Below are 12982 nucleotides of genomic sequence, written 5' to 3' on the forward strand. Positions count from 1 at the left end.
AGAGATGTGGGATACTCTTGAGGGGCCGCTATACCATAGAAGTTGAGGGTCACCTACTTATACAGCATCAGTAATGCAGTGCCAGTGCATAAGCTTGCTAGTAGTAGTGACCCTCTTCTTCTTTCATATCATATGTGTCTCGAGAGTCTTTCCGAAACCATTCTGCTATATGGGTTCTAGTTGTAGCAGATCCTCACAAAATGTCCAGATGCAGATTTCATTAAAACCAGGTGTAAATTGGGTTTTTAGCTTCATTTCTTTCCCTGTATTTAAAGGCAGGCCTACTGGACACCAACATTCCCATACAAACTGCAGCTGAAAACCAAATGGAGCTGTGTGCTGCACAATTGTGGGTGATTCATGCGGTCCTATATATAGTCTAGACAACAACCTTAGGGCATATGCTAAGAGAATTGTTGGGATCTGAAGAGGAACTGAGTGGTTTATGCAACACAACAGGGACACAAAGGCAACCCAAGAATTTATACTGGAGCAACAAACATTTAGAATGTTACAAAGAGCTGTCTATTTTATGAAGAAGCAGCACACCTTGTTTTTGTGTAAGTGGGGGGGGGGGATCTGTACAATACTACATAGCAGAATCAGACAGTTCTCTTGTCAGCATATTACGTCCTGACCAATGAAAAGTGGCCAAAATAATGTGTGGAAATGAAAAGTATTCATAAACACTTTCTCCTTTCTCCTTTGTGTGTGTGTGTGTGTGTGTGTGTGTGTGTGTGTGTGTGTGTGTTGGGGGGCTTCACAACCCATAATGTCATAAACCACATTAGGTTTGTCTACATACAATTACACACACACACAAAACAAGTGATGTATTTGCAGTTAGATTACTAAAGACAGGTGGTATATGGAGAATGCTTACTTATGCAGACTACACATGTTTGAGATCCAGGAAGTAGTGTGTGTCTGAGACTATTTTTATTTCTCTATGGAGGATGTCTGTGTGTGTACCTGGGAATTTTATTTGTACAGGTTTGTGTGCTTGTGTGTATGTATATGTACTGTATTCGTATAGCAACAGTAATCCAGTGTTGGTTTAGTTTGGAGTCCCAGTCAGTGACAGAGCTATAAATCATTATTAAGAGTGTCTTTGCTTCTTGACTTTTAAGAAAGGACAGCGCATCATTCATATTTTCTGTAAATGAAAATCGACATTTCATCCCACTCAGCAACCTTGGCGGTTCGCCTTGGTTGCTGAGTGGTTTCTTAGTGTTTGCTCCACTGTGCTTGACATGGTCTTCTTCCAAATTTGTCTCTCAGCTGCCTCTAAAAGACAGGCAAAAAATTGAGAAATTCACCTATAAAGCGACATCAGTGCGTGTTGGCTGCACGAAAAACGTTTCATCTGAAAACACCCGTGTCTGAGAAGCTTCAAGAAAGAAAAGCCAGACAGGTCAGAGCCATGCAGTGTGTGTTCAGTAGCAGATTGTAAATAAATAGAGTCAAATATTTTTTTTTTTTGCAATGTTTCAGTGCATTCTGCAGGACAGTAACACTGTTATTTGGTTGGCTGCAAAATGCTATAAATTTTTATTGCTAATCATACCAACCCTTAATTCCCGAACTCTCTTAACTGCTGTGACAGTAAGAAAATCAAGTTACCTTCAATAGAGCCTCTTGTGTTGGGTAGTAGTAGAATGAACATCTATCTAATCTAGTTGCATCATTTGTTGCTAATTAGCGTTAATGCCCTTGAATAAAACTGCCCTAACATTATCTTTTTGCAGCTAGCAGGAGCCATCTGTCCTACTACTGCTGTGAAGGTAAGTGCTAAAGCCCCAAACGACATAAACTTAAAAAAAACTAAAACAAAAACAAAAATCAGGGCATTTAGCAATATTTGTTAGCAGAATATTCATCAGCTCATTTTCACCTAATTATTTCCTTCTCTTTCTACTGGCGGGACAGTATTCTGAGCTGCAGAGAACCTTGTTTACTGGAAACTGTCAGCACGACAAGTTTTTCATACTTGAGAATTTGAAAAACTACCAGAAAATTAGAAAATCTAGCAAAGGACGTCATAATTCAAAGCTTAATAAGTTTTCATTATTTTGCAATGTAGTAGTACATTTTGATGCTAACAAGTAGCACTAGCTGTTGTGCTACAAGTGAGAAATTTTTTTTCTCTGATTAAACAAATTGTTTGACATTTTGGGAAATACACACTTGCTTATCAAGAGTTAGACCACTAGACTGATACCACTCCGGCGGGGGCGAAGCTAGACTCTCAGCACAATGGGGGCAGAGCTTCATCACGGGGCCCAACTGCTACCAAGTCATCTAAACCAAATTTACATGACCCCGGACTCACTCTGAAAGTCCACTGAGTCATTCTGCGACTCTGCTGTGGAGCTGATTGCTGCCATTCTACTAAATGTCTGTGCTCACTGCTCACACCAGAAGTGCTGCAGTGAGTCCCAGAAGCGTCCCAGCGTCAAGCAGCACAGAGCAGATGAACCAGACAGGAAGTCAGAGACAGAAACGACATTGAATTCGGTCAATTTTCAGAATAAAATACCCTGAGCAGACTCCCGATCGTATATCAACAATGAACACAGTTAAATCAGACAAAAAATAAAAAATTTAACAACATAGCTTACTTAATCATAGAAGAAGCAAAAAAAGCCAGCACTAATCACCAAATTAACAAAATCTGAACATATCAGCAAAATCTGGCAGGCAAAAGACTGATTCTGAAATGCTCCCTGTGGTAGTTGCTAGATGCATTTGTCAAGAGGAGGAATGAAAACGATCCAGAGAGCTTTGAAGAATGTAGTAGAAGCACAAAAAGGACAATTAAAAACAAGTCATTAACATGGGGCAGGCTGCACGCTCCGCTGCTGAAATACTTCCAGTGGATGTTGACGCCGTAAATAAACAGATGAGAACACGCAGCCTTCGTCTGTCCCTCAGAATTCCCATGATGCATGAGGGTGAAGGGAGTTTTGTTAAAAAGAGCTAATAAGCTTGCCATTTGTTTGAAATACAAATGTTACTTTATAAATTAAGTTTAGTAAAACGTGTCTGCTTAGAATTTTGGTTTACCATTGAAACCATGAGTGAAGGAACTGTTTAATTTGATAAGAGCTGCTGAATTTACCCAGTACAGTGGAGCTGCATGTACTGTTGTTGTTCTTTTGTGTAGAAAAACAAAAAATCAACTCAGCTAAACTTCATGATCCCTGTAGGGGGCCCCTACCAGCTGGGCCCCTGGGCCGGCCGCTCCCATGCATCCACACTACCTCCTCTTATTGACTCAGGTCTATAATGTCTGTCCAACATAAATGTAGCTGGAGGCACTGGACAGTTCGATTGGCTTAGCATAGGGACTAGAAACAACTTGTGGCTCGGTCTCAACTAGTTAGCACACTAGCTAGCACGTTGTATCGTGTTTGTTTTATCGATACAAAAACTGCAGTGTAAAAAACGCATGTAGTTTTATGGGGGGTATTTGCTGGACAATTTCATACTCTGCTCTCGCAGTGACTGGTGAACAAAGAGCTAAAGGTGCGTTCCCATTTGATATGGAAAATTGGAATTTCCTACAATGTTCACCAGCAAGACATATTTCAGTGTAATCTGTGGTTTTGCAGAATCGCCAAATGTCAGTGTAATTTTCTGGCAGTAGGGCTTCCAATATTCACATCTTTCTTCTTGATATATTTAGCTTGATTCAAAGCTGCAGTTAGAGATTGATAGGTAGAAGATCCAACTGAAGTCAATTTGGGAAAAGTTGAGAAGAAAAGAGTAATTTAATTCCCCCTCATCAACACAAAGCAACAAATCATCCTGACAGACAACAGGGTCATTATGCGATATCCTCTCCTTTTATATCCATTTTACACTATTACAATGTGATAAATATAAAAACAGAAAGATTTAATAGAAAAGAGAAAAGTGCAACTGTTGTGCATGCGTTCATCTCTACAACCTAGGGCAGAATTTGGTGGAATTTCAGGGTGGTTAAATTAATATTTCTACATTAGGTAATGAAAGGCTATCCTTAAATCACACATAGTAGTTTTATATTTAATCAAATATGCTGTTTTCATTAGAACTGCTGTAGACTTAGCAAGTATTGCTGCTATAGTTAATGACAAGAAATGTTTGAAATATTTCTGTTAACATAATAAATCCCTTTTCCCTCCTGATTTCAACATGGGTACCAATACTTTTACTAACACCCTCTTAGTCTCCACACACTCACACAGCGAAACACACACTCCTTTTTCAGAAGCTGTCACATCACCCTCATGATTGAAGGTCATTGAAGAATATAATTATTTGATTAGATCGAATATTCCCTCATTTGGTGTTTTGACATGATGCTCTGCCATGTGTGTTAACCTGGTTGGACATCTGGAAAATGCGAAGACCATAGGATGAGTGTGTGAGTGAGTTATTAGCCATCTCCATGAGGTGTATAGCATCTAAAAAGAAGCTGGTAGAAGAAGGAGTGCTTCCCCCCACATTTGTCCTGAGGCTTTTAGAGGCTCATTCCTACTTCTAAACAGCGCCAGCACTTCTTAATGAAGTGAATTTCTCTTCACTTAAAAACTTGACTTAGGTCATATTTTAGGGCATGAGCAAACTTTGCCACTTGCCCGCAGTGCACTGGAAAATGACATATCATTTAACTCTTGGGAAACTGCTGTGAAAATGGATGATTGCTCAGGAAACTTTGTGTGTGCATGAATCTGTCCCTATACATATGTGTGTGTGTGTACACGTACTGTCTGTGAGTTTGTGATTGCCGTGTTTTTCCACTGCACTCACTTTACTGCAGTGCACTCAGTCTGTGACAATGACAGCACTGTAGTGATGAGGAAACATGAATGAAAAATGCAGGCAAAGAGAGCTGGGGGGATAGAGAGAGATACTGGGTCAGTATTTGCTTATCTGCAGAGGGATTAAGATTATGGTCAGTAATCTGGAATGCACAGATGGGTGAACAGTCCGACACCCCCCCCCCACACACACACACACTTCCATGAAACGATATACTGTATGTGCATCGTCAGCTCAAAGCCAAGAGAAACCGAACAGCATACCTCTGTGATTTCAAACCATTAATATTGTACAATCATCTCATTTACAGCACAGCAACACATGACTTCAAACCTTGAATTTGTTTCAAATCATTATTCATGACAGAATCCCTTATTTGTTGTTAAAGCCCTTTTCTTACAGCAGATATTGTGATTCGTCATCGGAGTAAAACACAGGTGCATGGGCGTAATTACTACTTTTCAAAATCCTATTTTTGTCCCACTTACTTATATTACTTGATTTCTTACTGAAGTTTCTCTGAAGTAGTTTTGTTACCATCTAGCACCCATAGTCAAAAGATCTGAGCTGCTAAAAATGTTAATGGACTCATCTGAGTTGCAATTTATTATTAATCCTTATAATTAATCTTTACATGTAATAGCAAGTCATTTGCTATTTGCACTTCTTTCACGCTGGATTGTGTCTGTCAGGCAACATACAAACTGCCCCCTTCTTGGCGTAGGTTTTTGTTGTCGTAGTATGTGGCTTTTGAGCAACACTGGAGGGATGAGTCCTCTTCTGCATTTTTCGGTGAAAAAAAATCAGTTGTTAGATTTACAGATAATCCTCCTAAAAGGATGCAATCAAAGATAATGCAGTAACAGGAAATTGTAAATAGTAATATCATATAATAATATCATAAAGTGTCAGCTCTCTATCAAGGAACTGAAAGGTGATTATGTGGTTAGTGCATTATAATACCTTAATAGTTTTAAGGGAAGTGATTGTAATCCAATACTCTTTTTGTTATAAACAGCAAATATTTCCTCATGGTTTGCTAACTCTCCATCATATATGTGCTCAAAAATCCGGTTTTCCTACACAGCCCTGGCTCTGTAAATGGAAAACAAAGAAAGTGGTGTAGACCTTGCTCATAGGGCTGATGGGGGGAGAGGGCAATGGAAGAGAGAGTTCTCTACACTGGCACATTTGAACATGCTGGACTCCATGCAGAGGCGTCGCAACCAAGTAGGCAAAACAAGCAATTGCCTAGGGCCCCGAGCTGAAAGGGGGGCCCCCCTGAGAAGGGCTGATTATGCTGGCCTACTCGCTCCACAGCAAGCAGCAGAATTTAAAGGGGTGCTCACACACCCCTTTATGATCAGTCATATGCTGGAATCCCCCTAATGAGGTTGCACCCACTATTTTGCTACACTGGGCAGTGCCCACCTGTTCAGAGCTTCCGTGCCGGAATGCACCAAATACGTAGTTTTGCAATCCACCAATATGCCAGAGGACAAGAAGAAGAGCTTCGTGATTTCAGAGTGGCATTATATGAATAATAAAGCATGCCTGTGCCTCAGGGTCTCACAAAAGAAAACAAATGCATGAGGAGGACAAGAAAAAAAATGCGACAGTGGTAAGTGAATTTCTGTTACATTAAACATATTGCCCAGGGTTTATTTTATAGCAGGCTAGCATCAGAAATATTGGTTGGTTGTCAATTAATACTAACAATAACAGCTAGTTATCAGCTGGGGGATAGGAATTTTTCAAATCTTAAAAGCATTGGTTGTTGTAAACTGTGCTGAAAACATATAATAACTGCTAAAAAAGAAATAAAGTAAATAAAGCTTTTGCCTAATTCATGCACAAACAGCAGATGTGCTTAATGCTATCTCTGCGCTGTGTTGGCTACAACTCAAAGTAAGTGTATAAAACAATATATAATGCCATTTGGGTCAATTATTTTTCATGAAAGCATTGGTCTTCGTTAACAATGTTAAATGTGTTCTCTCTAAACATCTAAATAAAAAAAGATTAAAAGTTAGGTTAACACATACAACCCTTTCAAGGTTCTAAACCCAGTTAGTCAACTTCCAAAAGATACATATGTATCCTATTTACAGGACTTTTCCCTGCCATTCATCACGATGGTGGATGTTTGCATTTAAATGTAAAGTTAATTGTATGTGATTATTATGAATGTGTAAAAAAAAAACAACGTGTGATTTTGAAAGTTTAGCACGGAATGATGGTGGGGAGTCGCATTTTAAATTTTAAATTAAAACAAAAAGTTTGAAGATTGGAATGATTTGTCCATGATTTGATTCCCGAAGGGTTGGGTGGTTTCAGTTTGGCCCTCCAGATCCCTTTTACCTGGGGACCCTAAATTGGCAGGCACTGTGAAGGAGAGAGGAAAAGGGCTGAAGAGTGTTAACAGAGAAGAAAGCTATCAGACCAGGCAAGGGTGAAGGCGTTTTAACACTGGAGAACTGGGGGAACTGACGGGAGCGGTGTATTTGTTTAAATATCAATAATCCTTCTGTAAATCAATTACGCCTTTAAGTGGTCTCTTTTGTAAGATTAGCATTATAATGGAAAGGACGATAACCAATGTAATCACCATTTATTTTCATATATAAATTAAGAAAATAACGTACTTGTTTTTTCCTTCAAGACTTCATTGCGTCCCTCCAACATTAACAATAGCAAAAGCCTTACCACCTGAATGAAATTCAGAAATGCATTGCCTTAAATAGCATGTAGGATATTTGTGCGATTCACAATGTAGTTTGTTGTTTAGACCACTCAACAGCTGTTGTGCTCTTCTCACATGATTGTTGGCTCTCCTCGTTTCTGCTTGATATAAATGGACTTTTCTCCAAGTGCTTTACAATATGCGTCTCATTTACCCATTCACACACAAACTCACACACTAATGGCAGCGGGCTTTCATGCATTCACTGGTTTAATCATCAGAGCAGTATGTGGAGCATCGTCTTGCTTTACAACACTTCGGGGTTCAAACAGTAGGTAGAGTGGGACTACCCACTAAGCCACAGCAGGGTGCAGTCAACCAGCCTTTAAAATGGTAAAACACTGTCAGGAAATCAATTCATTCAGTGTAATCACTCTCGTTAGTGGATTAGGTTGTGTGGGTGGTAAATCCACACTCATGTTTTGCATGAAGTTCTACTTTGATGAACTTTGACATGCTAATTTACACCATGCCGTAGCATTAGCTGTGTAGGTATGTAGCAGCTAATAAGCGTATTTAACCTCCACTGTCAGAGTACAAACTGCCTCAGCGGCTCAACATAGAAATAATCCCAACAATTGCCCTAATTAAAGACAATGGCACTGTTGGCCAACAAAGCAAATATATTTGTAGTTACATTTGTTTCTGTGACCCGTAAAGGATCAGAAAATAACTGTGTGCACGAATGCCCAACACATTTTTAATCATAAATCACCTCATTTTAGAAAACATTTGTGTACATTAAAACATATTTATTTACAGCTGAGACCTTAACCTTTCATTTTCTACGGAAGCCCTAAGCAGCCATCCTTTCAAACATTGTTTTATTCCATTTTACCATGATAATGGGATAATTTTCTCGAGATAATAATTCTTAGGAAGAGACTGTTTCACATGATCACAACAGCATATGCTGGAGTGTGTGCATCCCGGCGATTGGTCCACATCCATCAATCTCTGGACCCTTATTTTCATTTCCCCACCATCCCCAGGCATAGGAAAATCCTGCGCTTCTCATTCAGGAGAATCCAATCTTACATTTCCCAACGGCCATTATAGAGGTGTGTCATGCAAGCCACAGACTCTTTTGAATGTCCTTCTGAACTTTTCAAAGGTGCACCTCGAAATAGCTGTCAGGAAATGTAAGAGTTAGATGGATGTGGACCATTTGTCAGGACACATGCTCCAGCACATGCTTTATTATGAGCATGTGAAACGGTCTCTTCATAAGAACTTTGTTGAAGAGAAAAATAAAATTAAAAAAAAAAAATCAGCAAATATGGAAATTCAACACACAACCCTGTGCTCTACCAACTGAACTAACTAGCGATACTAGTAAACTCAATAAAATTATTTTAAATAAAGTCACCTGCCGACCCTTGTATTAAACTATTGTTTTGTTATCTCATTTGTTATCTCGAAATCTCAAGATAAGTAAAAAAAAAAATGTTTAAATGGATGGCCGCTTTTCTGTAAGTTGCTGCTATTTAGAATCTCTAATATAAATTATACCACAGAAATAAGGCAGAGTGAAAAGTGTGCCAACCAGTCCCAGTCTCCCCTACACAGGGATGCTGAGAGAAAGTCCGTCTGTAATGACGTCATACTAACCCATGTGAAAAATAAATATACTTCAGTAGCAATTTTTTTGGATGCACTTATTATATTTTAATTGTGTTATACTAAGTGTATATTAAAAGTGTTATTTTGGAACAACTTAAAGTATGTTAAGTGTCATTTTAGTATTAGTAGTGTTAAAATTGACCTATTTTAAGTACCTTTACTGTAATTTAAATATACTTAATAAATAAATTTAACTTAAAATACCCTTTTGTGCTATACTTGAAGAACAGTTTAAATATATTTTTAAATATGTTCCCTGAATATTTATTAGCATTTCAGCATATTAGTAATTTATTACTAGTATACTCCGAGAGCCACTATTAATATCTTGGGGAAGTGCTTTATGAAACTATTCAGTATGAGAATAATTCATTATTAATGCATTAAAAATATCTTGCAAAATGCCCTTTTAGCATAATAATAAAAATCAGTAAAAAAAATTATTTTACAACACACACATACAGACAACTAAAAAACTTTAATTTTGTTTACATTACAAAAATAAATTCCTGTATATTAAAAGGTACAGCAGCATGTATCACATCTTGACCAACACCTTCAAATAAAAATAAAATCAGTAAAAGTCTGACATATGATCAGTATTACTGAAAAGTACACTATACACATCCCATCATTAATGTTACCCATGGGGGTCCCTCACACGGTCCGGACTCTGGGCACAGCTCAGATGACCTCACGGCAAGCCGTCCCACTTCTGACACCATATGTTGACAAAGGCGAGAGCAGTCACCCTGCTCAGATTCAAACACAGGTCTACAGGGTACCAAACATGCAACTCTGACAGCAACGGCAAAGAGCCAGGCTCGTTGGTATGGCAGTCCAAGCGCTTACTCAGCTGTAGTGAAGGTACTCCGTCACAAGCATACAGTACAAATGGTGGAACCAAACTGAAAAATGTCACAATCCTTATCCTTGGAGTGCAGGGTCGGTTATCTTTGAGTAGGACTCGCTGCATTTTCTGCGACTGCAGGCACTATGGGATTTGGAAACTGCTTTATCACACAGCATCTGTGGAAGGGAAAAGGAAGTATTTTGTCTATATCAAAGCAATAATACCTCTAATTAATTAACAACCATTTTCAGATTTTTTGTTTTGTTTAAAGCTGCTGAAACACATTATGACATCATGTCTAGCTGTTCTGATAATGTTGTTTAGGTTCAGGTGAAAATGGTTTTCCACAAGGGACCCCTCCCAGTTAATGCTCAGTTCTTCCATTACAACATGATCAAAAACATTACATAAACACTACTGTACATTCAGCCGAGGAGCTGTATAGGATAAAATGTTATTGAACAGGTACAACAAATAACACAAACATTTGTTTTTTGCTTAACAACTGTGCTGTCTACATGTCATTTCACATTAACACAGCAGTCAATTTGTGAACTACAAAAGTAGCCAATTACTTAATGTATAACAATATTTTAAATAAAATAATTTTTTCACAAGAATATTTGTTTATTTAGTCTGACCCCGTTGCCATGTAGTGAGAACAAAAACAGTGATTGCGTGCAGGAGCCAGACATACCTATGAGCACATCGAGCTTGTGAGGGTCCAGCTGGTCCTTTAAGGTTTTCGTGGCCTCTAAGCCCTCTGAGTGAGGCAACGATCCCAGGAAGCTGTAAAAGAAATGCAGTTGCAAATGAGATATAATAAATATTGAGTTAGGCCAGTACTTCCACATAGTTTAGTTCTTCATTTGCATTTCATTATAAACACTGTAATTCTATTCTTATAGAAAATCTTTATTATTATTCTTTATTTAATTTTCTTTAGCTAAGGCAGGAGATTGCAATTCTGGGTTTAGCATTAAGTTGGTTAGAGTTGACAAAGGGTAGGTTCAACTTTTAAAAGTTGAATACAGGATCTTGTAAGTTGAGCAGTATTTTACATAACATCACAAGCTATTATATCGTGTGGTCAGGCATTGCAGTACATAAAGACATTATTTCAAGTGCGTCTTAAAACAATTCTCACATACCTGTGTACACTTTAACATTGCTGTTATAACTGAGTTATTGGTCACTGTAATCATTACCCCCTCCATGGTTGCAGTGAAGAGAAATCTCTAAAAAACAGTGTACCTTTAGAAGATATCCACTTTTGACTAGTCTAACACAGATGCTTAGCTGATGATTCATAGTAGCTTCAGCTAAACCTTAGAATGAATTTATTCAAAAATTACAACTGTGGTGATGTCTTTACAGACTATATGGGCAGGAATAATAATGATTACAGTGAGCAATAACTTCCTGTAAACATAGACATGTGAGTATTAATGTAGACTATAAAAATGTGAACCTTTAGCACACAGACAGCAACATATTAGTTGCATTTATTACTCTGATAAAGACCTCACTGGTCAACAGTGCAAAAGCAGAATTGAGGGCTCATACACACACATGCACAGGCCTGCCTTGTTAAAATCTCATGCATCAAATTCCAGCAACAGGTTACTGAGACTGAAATTTTAGTAACATTAAAAACTGCCTTACAGCAAAAAGCAATACATTACTGTTATGTTAATTGCATTTCTTTTGTAACGTGTTACTCCCAAAACTGTTTAAGGCAGACGAAAGTTGCTGTCTCGATTATGAAGCTATTAAAATGCTAACTAACGTTAGCTAACAAATACATTAATCCACGTGCTAGCATTAGCTAATTCACACCAGAGCTATCCACCAAGGAAAATATTTTCAAACCCAGAGTGAGCTCAACTTTAGTTAACTTACACAATTGTGTTGTCTTGCTAACAATAAACTTACCAAGAAAGACGATTTTTGCTGGCAGTATCTGCGTCTGTCCTCTCCTGCTTGTACTTGCCAGGCACGCCTCTTTAGCTCTTTTCACATTTAACTGCTGCAGGGAGCTGACCGGATATTCTTCACTTCTGTGTTCTTTTCTTATTATGTCTGTGGTGTCCACCTTCCAAGTCCGAGTCGGTAAAGTAAATCAAAGGAAACCTGAGAAACAAAAATGATTTCTGGCCAAAACTAGCTTCCCTCTCAACAACAGTAAACACGTTAACTCTTGTGACGCGGACTTGATTGGGTCGTCGATTTGAAAACCTTGATTCTGATTGGTCAAATTGAAGTCACTGCTAGTGGGCTGGGCGGGAGGAGACACTTCTCCCCTGTGTACACATGTGTTTACTGTTTACAAACAGAAAAAAAGTATAATTACATTGTGATTTGAAGTATGCTTATTTCTATATGTTGTTGTTTGTTACGTTAACAACATGTGCTGCTTCCTTCTAGGCCAGGTTACCCTTATGAAAGAGGTCTCTGATCTCAACTAGCTATTTACCTGATTAAATACATTTTAATGTTAAAAAATATGTTTTAAAAATAATACTTCTGGAAATCAGGCTGAAATATGTGGCAATTACATAAATAATTGCAATATTTTGCAGTAGCCTACACAATGAAGCATATTTGGCAATATATTTTTAACCCACTAAAGTGTAATTGTTTAACAATGTACTTCCACAAAGTACACCTAAATAGTATTTACTAAGAGTTAAATAAATATATTTTTAATAGACTACTTTTATTTAAGCATATTTATTAAAAGTTTAATTAAGTATATATTTATTCCCAATTTATTCAAAGTATACTTTTGAGAAGTATGTTAAAGCTCAGGAGAATATATCTTTAATACACTTGTAGTAAGCATGTTAGGAGTATGAATGTACTATAAGCATACTATCTGAATTTCTAGTATATTTTCAGTGTCTTTAAGAGCACTTCTTTTTGACCTGGGAAATGGTGCAGGATATTCACGT

General features: G+C 37.9%; 1 protein-coding gene and 1 long non-coding RNA gene across 5 annotated transcripts in view; both read right to left on the minus strand.

Moving 5' to 3' along the window:
* The window catches only part of galnt18a (UDP-N-acetyl-alpha-D-galactosamine:polypeptide N-acetylgalactosaminyltransferase 18a), a 173013-nt gene that overhangs the window by 114879 nt on the left and 45152 nt on the right, over positions 1–12982 (minus strand). The window lies entirely within an intron of this gene.
* Positions 9742–12224, minus strand: LOC119893973. Its single transcript, XR_005442855.1, has 3 exons — positions 11964–12224; positions 10726–10817; positions 9742–10204 (listed from the first exon to the last, which is right to left on the minus strand). It is a non-coding gene; the product is annotated as an uncharacterized LOC119893973 (long non-coding RNA).

This window comes from Micropterus salmoides, unplaced genomic scaffold, assembly GCF_014851395.1.
Source record: "Micropterus salmoides isolate LMB-PRFRI ecotype aquatic unplaced genomic scaffold, ASM1485139v1 Ms_hic_scaffold_8, whole genome shotgun sequence".
Lineage (NCBI taxonomy): Eukaryota > Metazoa > Chordata > Actinopteri > Centrarchiformes > Centrarchidae > Micropterus > Micropterus salmoides.